This window comes from Hylobates moloch, unplaced genomic scaffold (assembly GCF_009828535.3).
Source record: "Hylobates moloch isolate HMO894 unplaced genomic scaffold, HMol_V3 SCAFFOLD_19, whole genome shotgun sequence".
Classification (NCBI taxonomy): domain Eukaryota; kingdom Metazoa; phylum Chordata; class Mammalia; order Primates; family Hylobatidae; genus Hylobates; species Hylobates moloch.
Genome location: NW_026652294.1, coordinates 34,656,468 through 34,674,110, shown reverse-complemented (window position 1 = coordinate 34,674,110; position 17,643 = coordinate 34,656,468). Strand labels below are relative to the sequence as shown.

Here is a 17,643-nt window from a genome sequence, read left to right as displayed (position 1 = left end):
CTGCTACTGTAATTTTTCTTTCAGCCGAATGAGTTTAAGACGTCGTCGTTGGAGCCCTGAGGAAGGCCGCATGAGAGAGAAGGGTAGGCTGAGATTACCAGAGTTCTCTGTCTTTTGGGAGGAGCCAGGCCCTCTGATCTCAGAGTGGCAGCCTATCTCGCCTGCCCAACATGCAGTGGACGGGGTCTGCGAATGTAAGGTTAGGAACTGGATGGACATCCAGCAAGCTCAGGCAGCGCAGCCTTGTGCCTGGTGTGGCCCTGGAACTCTCTGTCCCCTTTGCAGACTACGCGTCCACTCTGCCTCTGAGGACTGAGCCTTGGAGGGTCCCAGTTTGTCAATGAACAGGGCTGCTCCTGCTGCTTCCATTGCCTGAGGCCTGGAGCCTCCGTCTAGGTGGGGGATGAGCGCAGCTGCCTAAAGTCACAACCACATGCACAACCTGCCCTCCTTCCCAGGAGGTGCCAGTAAGCGGTTTGAGGCCGGCATGCTTCTGAAGAAGTGGTGAGCTGGGCTCCTGTGCTGGCCGTCATTATCCTGATGCTATGAGCCCACGGCAGGGCTGCACCTTCCCCGCGATCTGCTTCAGCCAGTGGGATGTGCACAGGGAATGCCTGTCACTCCTGGGCAGAAGTCTTTAGGAGCCAGTGAGCTACTTGCCACACACCCTTCCCTTTGCCACAAGTGACTGGCGGTGCCCCAGAGAGTGGTAGGTCTGTCAGCCTGAGTCCCTGAGTGAGGACAGCGTGGTGTAGAGCCCTCACCAACCAGCGAGGGACACGCAGTGGGATGGAGAAATAAGCGCCCTTTGGTGCAGTGGCTCACGCCTGTAAACCCAGCACTTTGGGAGGCCAAGGAGGGCAGATCACTTGAGGTCAGGAGTTCCGAGACCGGCCTGGCCAACATGGTGAAACCCCATGTCTACTAAAAATACAGAAAAATTAGCGGGGCGTGGTGGTCCACACCTGTAATCCCAGCTACTCAGGAGGCTGAGGCTGGAGAATCGCTTGAGCCTGGAAGGCGGAGGTTGCAGTGAGCTGAGATCGCGCCACTGGGATCTGGGAGACAGAGCGAGACTCTGTCTTTAAAATAAATAAATAAAAATCAACCTTTGATGTTTGAAGCCACTGAGATTTGGGGGTTGTCACCACAGCAGAGCAGCCTCAGTAGCCTGCACCTGGGACATCTCCCATGCGCCCAGCACAGACCCAGGCAGCCACATTTTCTGAGCGCCCAGTAGTAGTTGGGTGTTCTCTCAGGGACTGCCCCCTGTTGGATTTCCATCACGAGGCAATGGAAAAATACCGACGGTTGGTTACATAAACAGACCCTAGGAAAAAAAAGACACAGACAATGACAGCACCTCTATGCCCAGAGGGAGGAGAAATTCATTCTTTACACAAGTCATATTGAGCTAAACCTCCAAGGGTTTCCATCCATGGTTACTAACGACAGTTAACATTTTTTTGAGTACTTGCTGTGTACTGGCATCTGATCTAAACTCTACTTGTTTGAATTCATTGAATCTTTTTTTTTTTGAAATGGAATCTCACTCTGTTGCCCAGGCTGGAGTGCAGTGGTGCGATCTCGGCTCACTACAACCTCCGCCTCCCGGGTTCCAGCGATTTTCATGCCTCAGCCTCCCGGGTAGCTGGGATTACAGGTGTACACCACCTCACCTGGCTAATTTTTTGTATTTTTAGTAGAGACGGGGTTTTGCCATGTTGCCTAGGCTGGTCTTGAACTTCTGGCCTCAAGTGATCCACCGACCTCGGCCTCCGAAAGTGCTGGGATTATAGGCATGAGGCACCACGCCGGGCCTCATTTAATCTAGAAGGTGGGTAGTGTTATCCCCATTTCACACATGGAGAAATAGATAAACAAAAAAGTTAAGTAACTTACCTGAGATCACAGTGCTAGGATTCAAACCCCAGAGCGAACCCACTCTCTTTAGCATCTAGGCAGTGGGGTCAGGCTAGGTAAATACATGTACATTAAAATGATCGTCATGTCCAGAGTGTGACAAACTGGTGTAACCTGGTCATAGTGTGAATGAAGGGATGTTTACAGGAGTTGTGGCTGGACGTGTTGGGCAGACTGTGAAGGGTCTTGCATGCCAGGCTGAGGGGGTTGGACTGTCTCCTGTAGACAGTGGGGTTTGGAGGACTGGGGCCTTGGGAGTGTAGCTGACAGTGTGGACACTGGATTGGAGGAAGGGTGTTCCAGGAGACAGGAGGCTGTAAAACAGCCTGGAGAGATGGTGGGGCCAGACCCAGTTCAGGGCAGGGTAGGGGACTCCAGCCCACCAGCCGCTGCTTTTCCCCACCACACACTCCCTGCCTCTGGGCCTTGACCCCGTCCACATCATGTGTATGTGGCTTTCATGTTCTCTACTTTTCTCTTCTTCTCCTTTTTTTTTTTTTTTTTTTTTTTTTTTTTTTTTTTGTTTTGTTGCCCAGGCTGGAGTGCAATGGTGCGATCTTTGCTCACTGCAACCTCCACCTCTTGGGTTTAAGCAATTCTCCTGCCTCAGCCTCCTGAGTAGCTGGGATTACAGGTGCCCACCACCACACCCGGCTAATTTTTGTATTTTTAATAGAGACGGGGTTTCACCATGTTGGCCAGGCTGGTCTCAAACTCCTGACCTCAGGTGATCCGCCCACCTCAGCCTCCCAAAGTGCTGGGATTACAGGCGTGAGCCACCATGCCCGGCCTATTTTTCTCTTCTTCTGAAGTGGACTGAAAGCTCCTTGAGAGCAGGTGCCCAGGTGTCCTCTGCCCTGTCCTCCTGCACCTTAGCTCATGCCGAGGCCCATGTTTAGAGTGTCCTCCTTGCGGGCAGAATCCTTCTCCTTGTCCAAGGCCCAGACCAAATGCCATCTGCCCGCTGCCCAGGGCCTCCCTGGTGACACATACGCCATCAGATTACAACTGCAGGGAGGCCAGGACCCGGCTCAACATTTGTTGTTGGCACGGCCTGTTGGCCCCAGAGCCCCTGGCCTGTGCCTGTTACAGGGTGCCCTGCCCTGCCTAGTGTCAGAGCCTGTGCAGATCTTCCTTTCCTGTCCATCCTGGGCTCCTTGAGTGCAGAGACCACCCTGTTGACCCTACTGCTCTGCTAGGGGATTTGTATAGCACATGGCGGGCCCTCAGGAGAGAGGGTCCCACCTGGCCTCTCCCCTCAGCCACGGGTAGATGGACGGGCCACGTCTTTGAAAGTGGGATAGTCCTGATATATACAGATGCTCACTTGCGTGACTCATCAAACATTAAGCAAACCTTGTTTTTTTCATTAAAAAACAATTAGTCCTGACTTCGAGCTAATGGCCGGATACAGCTCAGCAGTCAGCAGATGTGGTCCTCAGGCTGAGATAATGAAGATGAGCGCAATCATCTCTCATGCCTGCCTAGAGCTTTACCAGGCTCAGAGCCCATTCACACCCACTGTCCCGACTAATCCCAGAAAAGCCCCGTAAAGCAGGTAGGGCAGGTGTTCTTGGCTGTAATTTTGTGGAGGAAGAAGCAGACCCAGAGGTTCAGCTACCAGCCCGAGTCCATACAGCCGGCATCTAGCATATATGGGTCCATACAGCCGGCATCTAGCACACGCGGGCCTCTTCCGTCCAAGATCCAGGTTCTGCCCACCTGCTGACCCTCCATTGGCCCTCGTCCCTCTTGTTCCCAGTCCCTGCCCTGGAACACAGCTCTGCAGAGCGGGGCTCCAGCGTTCTGTGCTGACTGGGTGTCTGACCCCTCCCTGGCTCAGACTTCAACCTCCAGCCACTTCTGGAGGGTGCTGACCCTCTCGCAGACCCCTGCCCTCCATGGGAGCTGGTCTTTTAGACTCATGTGGGCACCCGGTGACACGAACACAGAGACAAAATGCAGAAAGGAGGGTATTTTTCTTTTTTTTTTAATTTTAATTTTTTGAGGTGGAGTCTTGCTCTTGTCGCCCAGGCTGGAGTGCAATGGCGTGATCTCGGCTCACTGCAACCTCTGCCTCCTGGGTTCAAGTGATTCTCCTGCCTCAGCCTCCCAAGTAGCTGGGATTACAGGCGTGCACCACCACACCCGGCTAATTTTGTATTTTTAGTAGAGACGGGGTTTCTCCATGTTGGCCAGGCTGGTCTCGAACTCCCGACCTCAGGCGATCCACCCGCCTCGGCCTCCCAAAGTGCTGGGATTACGGGCGTGAGCCACCAAGCCCGGCTGGGGCTCAAATCTTGAGAGGAACCCAGGTAAGTGAAGAAAAGAATTTTGTCTCCGATGGCCAGTGTCAAGAGCTCAGCTTAATGTCAAGAGCTCAGCTTAAATCAATGTGCCCCCTAGTGGTAACACTAAGAGAAAACTGCCACCATTAGGGATGGTGAGGGTGTTTAGCATCTGTCATTCCAGACTTGGCCCAGCCGCTGGCTGGCGCGTCCGCAGACGCTTTCCTGAGCTGCCTCTCGCTCCCATCAAACCTGAACTTAGAAAAACACCCTCCCTCCCAGAAGTCATTAAAACTTTTCTACTCACAAGGAGTTTTAATGGGTAAATCATTACATAAATGCAAGAACATCCTGTTTCAAATGATGACCCAGAAAACCACACTGATGGCAGTGATGGCCAGCCCTGAGGTCTTGTCCCCGCCACCATGTCGAGAGTTTTAGTAGAATCACTCGGTGAAGGTGCTGTTCAGATAAAGCCGAAAACCACGCCAACAAACGTTTCCTGAGTGCTGCTTTGAGCAAGGTGCAGACTAGGTTCAGAGAGGGGCGGGCAGGCACGAGAGCCTTATTTATCTCACCCTGGAGCCGCTTAAATCTGCAAAGCAAGACACAAGAAAATCCTGACGTTAAATGTCCATACAAGATTTAGAAAGCTCCAGACGAGACTAGTAGAGCTGTCACTGTCCTTCGGCAGGTGCGTAGCCTGTCTGTGCTTCTTTCCTTATCAGTAAAACGGGGACAAAATTGTACTCACCTCATGAACTCTTAGTGAGGTCTGATGAGATAGTGCATATATAAAGTGCTCATGCCAACGCCCAGGACGTTATACGCACTCAACACATATTCACAGCCATTACTGTTGTCATCATTGTGGCTATGAGTACTGTGCCCGTTGCCATAGGAAGCACATTGGTTGAAGTTCCTGTAGGAGTTTAGAAGTGAGCACTTCTGGAGCTGGGTGTGGTAGCTCATGTCTGTAATCCCAGCATGTTGGGAGACTGAGGTGGGGGGATCACGTGAACTCAGGAGTTTGAGACCAGCCTGGCAAGATGGCGAGACTCTGTTGCTACAAAAATAAAATAAAATAAAAAATAAAAAATCCTGGTGTGGTGGTGCACACCTGTAGCCCTAGCTACTTGGGAGGTTGAGGCAGGAGGATCCTTTGAGTCCAGGAGGTTGAGGCTGCAGTGAGCTATGATTGTGCATCACTGCACTCCAGCCTGGGTGACAATGCAAGATACCACTTCTTTAAAAACAAAAAAAAAGGTGAGAAATGAGCTCTTTATGCTGGGGTCTGTGGGAGAAGGTGGGATTTGAGCATCCCTAGGGCTCACCTCACACCTGAAGATGGATTAAATGGGGTACTGGGATGGAGGAGGTGGGGGAAAGGGTGGAGTCAGCACATTTAGTGTGGCTGGGAAGGGCTGTGCCCAGGTGACAGAAGGTGGGTCACGGTGGGAGAGGAGACTGGGTCTGCAGGCTCAGGGTGCGGGGGTGGGGCGTTGCTCAGCAGTGGGGACCCCTGAGAGGCAAGGGGACCTGATCAGGATGAGCTTCCAGGACTGTTGATCTGGAGGTGAGGGGTTGTGGGAGGTTGGACCAGGGAAAGGAGGCACTTCTGGTCGTTGAGGTGAGAAGAAGGGGCTCCCAGGTAGAGGAGGGATAGACAGAAGCCACAGAAACAGCCCAGGGAGGGCCGAGGAGGAGAGGTTGGAGGTCACAAAGGGCATCGGGTTTGGTGGCCAGAAGGAAGTTGGTGCCTTTCCAGGCAGAGACTGCTGCAGGGAGGGGGAGGGGAGCGAATGTGGAGGGAACAGGAGCCCATCCTGGGTTATGCTGGGGGAGGGGGCTTGTGGGCTTCACCTGCAGATTCAGGGAAGCAGGGATGGAGCTCAGGGGAGAGGGCTGGGTGGACTCTGGATGAAGCAGTCGCTGACTTGGACACATCAGACAGGTTCTTGGGAGGGGCCGGGCGAAGGTCTCCAAGGACAGTGGTGGAGCCGGAGAAGATAAGGTGCGGACGGGGTCCTTGGACCCGCATGTGTGGGGAATGGCAAGAAGAGGAGAGCAGCCAAGGAGTCCCGGCCGGAGCGGCCAGGGCAGGAGGAGGGCGGGACTTCCCCTGCAGGCCTCCCAGCAGCACGGTGCCCTGTAGACTGCGGTGATACTGTTAGCACCAAGGGTTCTGTTAACAAAGAGGACAGGACACATTTAGTGATGTGTGCTGGGTTCACTGGAGATGGTGCTGTGGTTTTGTTTGTTTGTTTGTTTGTTTTTTGTTTTGAGACGGAGTCTCGCTCTGTAGCCCAGGCTGGAGTACAATGGTGCGATCTCAGCTCACTGCAACCTCTGCCTCCTGGGTTCAAGTGATTCTCGTGCCTCAGCCTCCAGAGTAGCTGGGACTACAGGCGTGCACCACCACGCCCAGCTAATTTTTTTGTATTTTTAGTAGAGACAGGGTTTTACTATGTTGGCCAGGCTGGTCTTGAACTCCTGACCTCAGACAGTCCGCCCACTTCTGCCTCCCAAAGTGCTAGGATTACAGGCTTGAGCCACTGCGCCTGGCTCCGTGCTGTCTTTACTGGAGGCAGAAATCACTTTGGAGGCTAAGGCAGTGGTTCTGGAGAAGAAGTGCGACCCTCCCCTTTCCCAGCCGTTACTCTATCCCACATCGTTAGAAGGAAATGATTCCAGAGGACTAGAGAGTTGAGAGGTCACCACCGCTGAGTCTTTTACATATGACAGATCCCACTTCTGGGTCTGTATGTGCCCAAAAGAATGGAAAGCAGGGACAGGACCAGATATTTGCACACTCATGTTCATAGCAGCACTAGTCACTATGGCCGAAGGTGGAAGCAAGCCAAGTGTTCATCAGCCGGTGAATGGATGAGCAAAATGTGGTCCATCCACCCCGTGCCCCAGTGGAATATTATTCAGCCTTAAAAGGGAAGGAGGGCTGGGCGTGGTGGCTCATGCCTGTAATCCCAACACTTTGGGAGGCTGAGGCAGGTGAATCACAAGGTCAGGAGATCGAGACTCGCCTGGCCAACATGGTGAAACCCCGTTTCTACTAAATATACAAAAATTAGTTGGGCGTGGTGGCATGCACCTGTAATCCCAACTACTCGGGAGGCTGAGGCAGAAGAATTGATTGAACCGGGGAGGCGGAGGTTGCAGTGAGCTGAGATCACGCCATTGCACTGTAGCCTGGGGGACAGAGTGAGACTTCATCTCAAAAAAAAAAAAAGAAAAAAAAAAAGGGAAGGAAATTCTGTCACAGGCTACAACACGTATGAACCTTGAGGAAATTATGCTAAGTGAAAGAAGCCAGTCACAAAAAGACAAATACTGTCTATGATTCCTGCCCAGAGGACTCCCAGAATAGTTAAATTCATAAAGACAGGAAGTTGAATGGTGGTCATTAGGGGGTTGGGTCGGGAAGGGGAGTTAGCGTTTAATGGGTGCAGGGTTTCAGTTTGGGGTGATGAAAAAGTTCTGTGCATGGATGATGCTGATGGTTGTACAATAATGTGAATGTGTTCAATGCCAGTGAACAGTACAGTTAAAAATGGTTGATATGATGTGGGGCACGGTGGCTCATGCCTGTAATCCCAGCACTTTGGGAGGCCGAGGTGAGTGGATCACGAGGTCAGGAGTTCAAGATCAACCTGGCCAAGATGGTGAAACCCGTGTCTACTAAAAATACAAAAATCAGCTGGGTGTGGTGGCTCATGCCTGTAATCCCAGCTACTCAGGAGCTGAAGCAGGAGAATTGCTTGAACCTGGAGGCAGAGGCTGCAGTGAGCCGAGATCATACCATTGCACTCCAGCCTGGGCAACAAAATGAGACTCTGTCTCAAAAATAAAAAATAAAAAATTCATAAAGACAGAAAGTTGAATGGTGGTCGTCAGGGGGTTGGGGTCGGGAAGGGGAGTTAGTGTTTAATGGGTGCAGGGTTTCAGTTTGGGATGAAAAAGTTCTGTGCATGGATGATGCTGATGGCTGTACAACAGTGTGAATGTACTCAGTGCCACCGAACTGTACCATTGAAAATGGTTAATATGGTAAATTTTGTTATATATATTTTGCCACAATTTATTATAATATGTAAATATATATTTTGAGACAGAGTTTCGCTCTTGTTGCCCAGGCTGGAGTGCAATGGCATGATCTCGGCCCACTGCAACCTCCACCTCCTGGGTTCAAGCGATTCTCCTGCCTCAGCCTCCCAAATAGCTGGGACCACAGGTGCCCACAACCACGCCCGGCTAATATGGTATTTTTAGTAGAGATGGAATTTCACGATGTTGGTCAGGCCTGGTCTCAAACTCCTGACCTCAGGTGATCCGCCTGCCTCGGCCTCCCAAAGTGCTGGGGTTACAGGCAGGAGCCACCACGCCCGGCCTTTTGCCACAATTTATAAACAAGAATGAATTCTAACGTTCATATTAATTGAAGCTAACATGACACACATAGCATAAACAGGTGTCTAAGCGGCCAGGCGCGGTGGCTCACACCTATAATCCCAGCACTTTGGGAGGCCGAGGCAGGTGGATCACTTGAGGTCAGGAGTTTGAGAGCAGGCCTGACCAACATGGTGAAACCCGGCCTCTACTAAAAACACAAAAATTAGCCAGGCGTCGTGGCATGTGCCTGTAATCCCAGCTACTTGGGAGGCTGAGGCAGGAGAATCACTTGAACCTGGGAGGCAGAGGTTGCAGTGAGCCGAGATCGTGCCATTGCACTCCAGCCTGGGAGACAGAGCGAGACTCCATCTCAAAAAAAAAAAAAAAAGTGACTAAGTGAGGGGTATGGTGGGGTGTGGCATGGTGGGACGGGCCTGGCTTTTATGCCTAGACCAACAGTGCGGACTGGGCAATTATCTAATTATCGGTTGTCTAATTGCCCAGCATCACACATTTCTCACCTGTAAAATGGGTGACAGTCTGCCCTCCCACTGCCCAGGGTTGCTTCCCGGCCTGCGAGAGCAGGTTTGGGAAAGCTCTTTGTCAACTGTTGTGCAGAACTGATGGGGTGGCCACACTTCAATGCCTTGACTCAGGGGTCAGAGCTTTCAAGCGACCCCAGGCAGGGCTACGAGGGCGTCTCCGGCACTGGCTGCTCATTCCAGGCTGGGCCGGCCCCACGGCTTGTTGGCGTCCCACGGGCAGCTGCTGTGATGGTTTCTGCAGAGCATTTGGGCCGCAGCCTGGATGCATACCTAGACCTCACTGTTCTTCTCAGCCAGGGTCTGGGAGAGAATGAAACCTATCGTTCTAGTTATCTGCTGCATGTGACTCTCACTCCTGTGCGTTTCTCTCTTGTGGGTCTTCTCTCCTGTGCATTTAGGATGGTACGAAGGGAAGTGAGAAAATAGGCACTGGTGGCCGGGCGCGGTGGCTCACACCTGGAATCCCAGCGCTTTGGGAGGCCGAGGCAGGTGGATGACGAGGTCAGGAGTTCAAGACCGGCCTGGCCAACATGGCGAAACCCCGACTCTACTAAAAATACAGCAATTAGCTGGGCGCAATGGCAGGTGCCTGCAATTGCAGCTGTTCGGGAGGCTAAAGCAGGAGAATCGCTTAAACCTGGGAGGCGGAGGTTGCAGTGAGCTGAGATCGCGCCATTGCACTCCAGCCTGGGCCACAGAGTGAGACTCTATCTCAAAAAAAAAAAAGGAAATAGACACTCATAGTTATCTGTGTTTTGTGGTTCCCTGAGGAACCCGCAGTTGAGAAGAAAGGCTGGGACCTGGCTGACCCAGAAGACTCTCTCGACGCCAACGCCTACTCCAGGTTTGGGGACCCAGGAACGAGAGGCCTAAGAGAGTTGGGGACTAGTCCAAGGTTGCTCCAACTCTCAAAACAAGTCCCTAATGCCAGGCCAGGACTGCGTGGCGAGTAGCATGACCCTCCATTCCTTCTTTATTTTGAAAACGGAACAGTTAGAGGACGCTAGTTTTGACGTCGCTGGCTGCGAATGTGCATTTGTGGAGCCGTTTCCCAGACCTCCGGGCGCAGGAGCCACAGGTTTGGGAGGCCGAGCAGCACCCTCCTTCCCTGAGAGCTGAGGTTGCAGCTCTGGCTGGCTCTGGTAAGTGCTCTGCAGCCCTGGCATGGCTGGAGGAGGGGCAGCGGCTAAGTGGTTTCTGAAAAAGGGCAAAAATGATGGGAAAAGCTTTGGGATCCTCTGGGAATCGGAGTCGCAGCAAAGGCAGCTGCTCGCATCGCTGGAAGCGTTTTTTCCTTGAGTGCCGAAGGGCACCCACAGCCCACTCCTGCCAGTGCAGGGCAGCTGCTGCCAGGCCGGGCCCGGGACCCCACGGAGGCAGAGAGACCACTCTTCTCCCACACGAGCCCAGCTCTCCCTTCGAGTAGCAACCGCCTTCGAGCTCACGAGCACCCGTGGGCCTGGGGTGTGCCTGCGTCTAGCTGGTGAGTCCTTTCTTTGTTTGATGGCCAATGCAGACGTTAGCTTTTAGGCTGGCATAGTGAGTGGCCAAAAGCTGGGCCCTGCCACTTTCCAGCTGTGCGACTGTGGGCAGCTCTACTCGCCTCTCTGTGCCCCAGTTACCTCATCTGAAAACGGGGGGTAGTAACAGTGGCTGCCTCAAAGGTGGTCGTGAGGCTGAAGTGAACTTGTGGTGCCCTCAGCCTGGCTCCTGGGAAGCACCTGGGAGGTGAGAGCGGAGGCTGTTGTTACCGGGGTTTGTTCTTCTTGCTCCTGCACCAGCCGTCCTCGGGGGAGGAGGCTGCAGCTGCTGCTGAGGTTGCTGGTGTGTGGCCGGAGGTTTTCAGCGCGTCGCCCTCTCTGTGGAGTGGACGAGCACAGGGCCGGGAAGCAGGCACGCTGGGTCCTTGTGCTGCTGTCCTATCTCTTTGTTCTTCACCCCTGGGTTGGGAAGCCCGCAGCCTACTGCCTCCCTTTGAGAGAAGGGGCTATTGAGAATAATCCGGCTGGGTCCTGGGCCAGCGTCTCTCAGCTTCCAGAAAGTCCCCAGTGGTGAGCGGGAGGTGCTCCCAAGAACTTGGATGGATGCTTTGGGCAGAGAGGGGAGCAGGGGAGCCACACCCCAGGTTGTCTCACCTGCACTGGGGAGAGAAGGGATCCTTCCCCCAGAGGGTGGGCGGTATCTGTTCTGGCTTTAGAGTTGAGAAAGACTCAGAGATCATACCAGGTATCTGTGGGCAGAATTGATTTTTTTAGGATTGTCCTTTAGCCCACATTGATGAGTTTGTGAATCTTGTGTAAACCAGAATCACCATCTCCATCACACAGCCAACACTCGTTTGCCTAAATCACGGTAGAAGTTCCCCTGATCACTGTAGAATGTTTTGTGGTGACAGGTGCATCACCACGGGCTCAGGTGCAGGGTACACTCCGGGCCTGGCAGTGGAGGGTTGTCCTGACCCTCTTCCCCGGCCCAGCCCAGGGCACATGACCCCTCGGTTCCTGTCCCACCCCGTTCCCTGGAAGAAGCTTGGTTTCCAGTAGGGAATCGGGTGCAGAGTGTGCAGTATAGACTCAGCGTTTGTCGACTGACTGAATGATCGCACAATCCAGGCTGCTTCCTGTGGGCTGGGTTTGGTTGGACTGGGACGGGTCAGAGGAAGAGGCAACGCCGCTGACAACGTTGCTGAAAGGTTCACGGGAGGCTCTGGCTGGCAGGTGCTCTCTTGCTGGGCTGCCTAACAAGCAGCCCCTATTCTTATCCTTAGCTTCTTCTTGGAGACCACAGGCATCCCCGGGACAGCCAGGCGTGGGTATGGCCTGGGTCTTACTCACACTGCATTTCGGGGTTCCTGAGCTGCTTGTTTGAGCGGGAGGTGCTTCAGGTTCAGGTCTTACGCCTGGCCCCCAGGGTGAGAGGGCCTATTCTGATTGGCCCCCAGGCCCTGCTGTGGAGTCTGGGTCTGAGTTGAACAGCTGAGAACGAGCCCCAGACCTCCAGCATGGTGGTGGAGCATTGCAGATGCCCTGGAGCCAGCCTGCCTGGGGTCAAGTCCGGGTTCCGTCTCTGACTGTGTGACCTCGGGGACGTGCCATAACTGCTCTGACTGTGTGACCTCGGGGACGTGCCATAACTGCTCTGACTGTGTGACCTTGGGGACGTGCCATAACTGCTCTGTGTGACCTCGGGGATGTGCCATAACTGCTCTATGCCTCGGTCTCCTCATCGGTGAACTATTTCCCTCTTAGGGATGTTGTGGGAATTCAGTGGGTGAAGGGATGCGAGTCCTGAGAACCGTGTTTGCTTTGTGCACATGCTCAGACGCATCAATGATTCTGATTCTCATTCGCTTCTGGTGCCTTTTAAGCTCTGTCAGGCTGTCCCCACTGTGAACAGTCCTCGACGCGGTGTTATCTTCAGAAAGCAAAGACTAGCACCCGGCCCCCCAGGCTTCCAAAGCTACTCATGTCTTCCCACCGTCCATGCAACCATGTTGGCTTTCAGTTCCTTGGAGTTAAGGCCAAAAAAGGTTTAGAAATAGAAACTAACATGGCATGCTCTGAAAATAGGCACCAGATCAATCTGGCTGTGCTAGAAAGTCCAACATCATCATTAGCATCTTCCTCATCATCATCATCATGGTAGTGACGTCCTTATCACCTGTGTAAGGTTCACTATGTGCCAGACATTGCTCTAAGCCCTGGTGAAATCCTAATATGGGCTGTAGTTTCATTAAGAGTATTGTGGCCGGGCGCGGTGGCTCATGCCTGTAATCCCAGCACTTTGGGAGGCCGAGGCAGGCAGATCACGAGGTCAGGAGATTGAGACCACCCTGGCTAACACGGTGAAACCCTGTCTCTAATAAAAATACAAAAAATTAGCCAGGCATGGTGGCACGCAACTGTGCTTCAAGCTACTTGAGAGGCTAAGGCAGGAGAATCCCTTGAACCCAGGAGGCAGAGGTTGCAGTGAGCCGAGAGAGCCACTGCACTCCAGCCTGGGCGACAGAGCAAGACTCCGTCTCAAAAAAGAAAAAAGGAGTATTGTACCAATGTCAATTTCCTGGTTTGATTGTCGCACTATGGCTGTATAAGAAGTTCTTGGGGGTGGCTGGGCGCGGTGGCTCACGCCTGTAATCCCAGCACTTTGGGAAGCCGAGGAGGGTGGATCACGAGGTCAGGAGATGGAGACCATCCTGGCTACCACGATGAAACCCCGTCTCTACTAAAAATACAAAATATTAGCCAGGCATGGTGGCAGGCGCCTGTAGTCCCAGCTACTCCGAGAGGCTGGGGCAGGAGAATGGCATGAACCCGGGAGGCGGAGCTTGCAGTGAGCCGAGATCGCGCCACTGCACTCCAGCTTGGGTGACAGAGCGAGACTCCGTCTCAAAAAAAAAATAAAAAAAATAAAAAGTCAGGAAACAACAGATGCTGTAGAGGCTGTGGAGAAATAGGAACACTTTTACACTGTTGGTGGGAATGCAAACTAGTTCAACCATTGCAGAAGACAGTATGGCGATTCCTCAAAGATCCAGAAGCAGAAATACCATTTGACCCAGCAATCCCATTACTGAGTACACACCCAAAGGAAGGTAACTCATTCTACTATAAAGACACATGCACACATGTTGATTGCAGCACTGTTTACAATAGCAAAGACATGGAACCAACCCAAATGCCCATCAATGAAAGACTGGATAAAGAAAATATGGTAGATCTACACCATGGAATACTATATAGCCATAAAAAGGAATGAGATCATGCCCTTTGCAGGAACATGGATGAAGCTGGAAGCCATCATCCTCAGCAACTAACACAGGAACAGAAAACCAAACACCACATGTTCTCACTCATAAGTGGAGTTGAACATTGAGAACATATGGACACAGAGAGGGGAACAACACACACCAGGGCCTGTTGGGGGGTAGGGGGTGAGGGGAGGGAACTTAGAGGATGGATCAATAGGTGCAGCAAAACACCATGGCACACGTATACCTATGTAACAAACCTGCATGTTCTGTACCCATATACCCGCCCTTTTCTTGGAAGAAATAAAAAAATAAGAGGGCTCTATCCATCATGGCTGTTGGCTGTCAAATTATTTTGAGTGAATAGAAACCCATGGTTCCACCTGGAGAACAGAAGGTATAAATCCCTCCTGTCCACCACACAGGATTTTCACGAGGAGGCAATGAGAGAATGGATAGGAAAGAGCTGACGTTGTTACTATCATTATTACCGATCAGCCTAATTCATAGGTATATGCAGTTCTTCATTCCTTTGAGTTATTTCATAAGGATGGCAGTTCTCAACTTGAATGCCAAGTCTTGAATGCTTGTCTTGATGGGTTGTGGAACTTGCAACCAATTTGTTAATAAGTGAAATACTGCATTTGGTGAATTATTTACTTAATTCAGATGATTCCCAGAATAACTTCCTTCACTGGGATGTATCTTGTTGAGTGGCAACAAAACAGGGATTGTATGTGATTCACATCCTAGCTTAATAGGCGTTAGTCCAAAACCTAGGAATGTGCCATCTGTGGGGTTGTTTTGGGTGGATGGGTAGAAAAAGGGTGGAAACCCTTGTCCTAGGATATATTTCTGGGAAGGAGATGCCTAGGTCAATAGGTTTCAACATTTTTATGGTTCTTGATACTGTGAAAAATTACCTCCCCAAAGGATTCCATCAATGTGTTCAGCCTTTGAGATTGTATGCTACACTATTTACAAAGCTCTTTCGGTCATGTTGGTTATTGTTTTGTAGGTTTGGTGAGTGTCGTATCCCAGTTTAACAGGTAGGGAGACGGAGACTTGGAGACAGACGGAATGACATGCGAAGTTCACAATCCTTTTTCCTGGCCGGAGGATCCAGGTTCTCTGAAGCTTAGTTAGTCTAGTATCAAGAACTACCATTTTTCTCACTGCACCAGCACCCCCTCTGACAGTAACAGCAAAGTTCTGCAGAAAGGATTCAGTCCAACTCACAAAATGTATCTCACCTACTATGTGTGAAGATTGAGAACCAATTCAACAACAATTGAACATGAAGTACGGGCAATGACAGATGATACAAATATAAGTAAGACAGTTTCATCCATTTAAGATGGTGGTAGGAGGGGAGAAGGACGTGAATATTTATAAAGTTCCGTGCACTTTACATACATGTCTCATTTAATGTTTATAGCAACCCTTGTTACTGTCCAGCTGTTCTCTTTCACTGGTTTTGTTTTATTTTTTAAAACCATCATATTTTGTTATTTCAAAACCATCATACTTCTTAAACCTGTGACCCCACCGCTTCCATATCAATAGCTGTAGTTGGTTTTATCCCATTTTACAGTGAAAATGGAAGCCGCAGGTTGGAAACACCTTCAACTTCTGACCACCAAACCAGTGAATTTATTTGCACCCACATTCCTAATCTTCGGTTGCCTTCCCCTCCCTCCCTCGCTCCCTCCCTCCCCTCCCTTCCTCCTTCCCTCCAGGGTTGCCTGTTGAATGTTGTTAGGAATGTAAGTACTGAAGGCAAACTGCCTGGGTTTGAATTTTGTTCTGTCCCTTGCACCCTGCCTGGCTTCAAATCCTAGCTCTGCTTGTTAAGTTCTTTTAAGGGGATGGTCTTTGAGCAAATGTCTTAGCTTCTGTTTTCCCAAGTAAATGGACACAATAGTTGCTACCTTGTGAAACAGTCATGTAATTGACCAGCATTTACCAAGTAGCATCGGTGTTTAGTTTCAGTCATTGGTGATTCTGCAGTTGGACTGAGGGGGTGTTGGGGTGGGGGGTGGTGTGTGTGTGTAGCACTTCATTGCGTGGAGAAAGGAAAAGATACTTTTGATAACTGACAGGCAGCTTTTCTCTGCTTTCCTGTCAAAAGGGAAGAAGGGAGTTTGGAGAGGGAAACGAATTCTCTGTAACACTAAGCTCTCTTCCACAAAAACAGAGGTACAGAATGTGTAATAATTTACAGAATTTCTAGACTTCAACGATCTGATTTTTTTAAATTTACTTTTATTTTTTCAGGTTGAGACTGAGCTAAAGTTAATCTGTGGCGACGTTCTGGATGTACTGGACAAACACCTCATTCCAGCAGCTACCACTGGCAAGTCCAGGGTTTTCTATTATGAAATGTAGGTTCTATACTAACAATTAACAAGTGTACTTCAATACATTTAAACATTCTCAGGAATAATTGGCTTTGTTTCTTTTTTTTCTTAGGCATTTCATATTATTTTCCTTATTAAATATAACCAAAAATCCCACAGAAATTAACAAGAGGAGGAGCCTCTAAATATCAACAAAATTATCACTTGATAGACTAGAATTAAACAAGCAAATGATTCTAAGAAATGGCACAAGTGTATTAATCATAAAATAAAATTTCTACATGAAACATTCAGCCATTCCAGACCATTTCCGTCTGTGCAGACTCATCTTTTCCTGTGTTTTGCAAAGCCCAGCTAGAGCAAGCAAGTTGTTCCCAATGGGTTTTTCCCATCTCTGGTTGCTTGGCTGGCTGGGCTTCCCCTACAAACCCCATTCCTTTCCCCTAGGCAGGGCCCGGTGTCCCCATCCTGCAGAGTTGAGCTCATGAGGGCATCTGACCAGGAGTAGCTATTCCTGGTGCTATTGTCATTGTCCTGTTTGATGTGTGAACATGGCTGCTGGCTCTACAGAGATTTGGCAGGTAGCAAGGAGGTTTCTTTTGAAACCTTCCTTTGGAAGTCAGACTTGGTGAGGATCTTATGCCCACTTTTTCCTAGCTCTGTGGTGTGAGGCAAAGTCTCAGTTTCTGCAAATTGGGGTTAAGAATTCATACCTCACAGCAGTCTTTTGATAAATAAATAAGATCTTAAGTGTCAATTATTCCACTAGAGATTGCACAATTACTTTGGTCTTCATCCTGGAGGTCCACTGACAAGCCTCATGCAAACCTGTGGCCCTGTTCATAAAGTGTTTTGATTCATACTTTCAAATGGCCTCAGGAAGACCTTTTATAAAGTAAAAATGTTAGGCAGCCACATGATATCCATTGACCCAGTGAGGCTGTTTTACTGGGTATAAGAGGTTTGACCCAGCACTTTGGGGGGCCGAGACAGGAGCTGGAGACCCGCCTGGCCAACATGGAGAAACCCCGTCTCTATTAAAAATACCAAAAAAATTGCCTGGGCCTGGTGGCACATGCCTGTAATCCCAGCTACTTGGGAGACTAAGGCACAAGAATCGCTTGAACCCAGGAGTCAGAGGTTGCAGTGAGCCAAGCCGAGATGGCGCCACTGCACTCCAGCCTGGGCAACAGAGCGAGACTCTGTCTCAGGGGAAAAAAAAGGGTGAGGGGAGGGTTTGAAAAAATAGTAGCATTTAGTTATGTTTCTACAATATTTGATATATATAAGGATTTACCAACCTCTTGCATTAGCTGCTATCCCCTACAGCAGTTGCCGTAGGAAAAAAACATCAAGTTCTGAGCTCCTAC

General features: G+C 50.6%; 1 protein-coding gene and 1 long non-coding RNA gene across 3 annotated transcripts in view; one reads left to right on the top strand and one right to left on the bottom strand.

Moving 5' to 3' along the window:
* Nucleotides 1-16,566, top strand: part of SHPK (sedoheptulokinase) — a 45,516-nt gene extending 28,950 nt beyond the window's left edge. The window contains exons 1-2 of one of the 2 annotated variants that reach the window (XR_009211191.1): nucleotides 13,432-15,246; nucleotides 16,191-16,566. The gene's annotated coding sequence lies outside the window, so the exon portion shown is untranslated. Of the gene's footprint in view, nucleotides 1-13,431; nucleotides 15,247-16,190 lie in introns of those variants that run through there. The other variant, XM_058431908.1, reaches the window with a different exon arrangement.
* LOC131382045 (uncharacterized) lies at nucleotides 10,119-11,243 on the bottom strand. Its single transcript, XR_009211193.1, has 2 exons — nucleotides 10,915-11,243; nucleotides 10,119-10,360 (listed from the first exon to the last, which is right to left on the bottom strand). It is a non-coding gene; the product is annotated as an uncharacterized LOC131382045 (long non-coding RNA).
* Nucleotides 16,567-17,643: the final 1,077 nt, after the last annotated feature.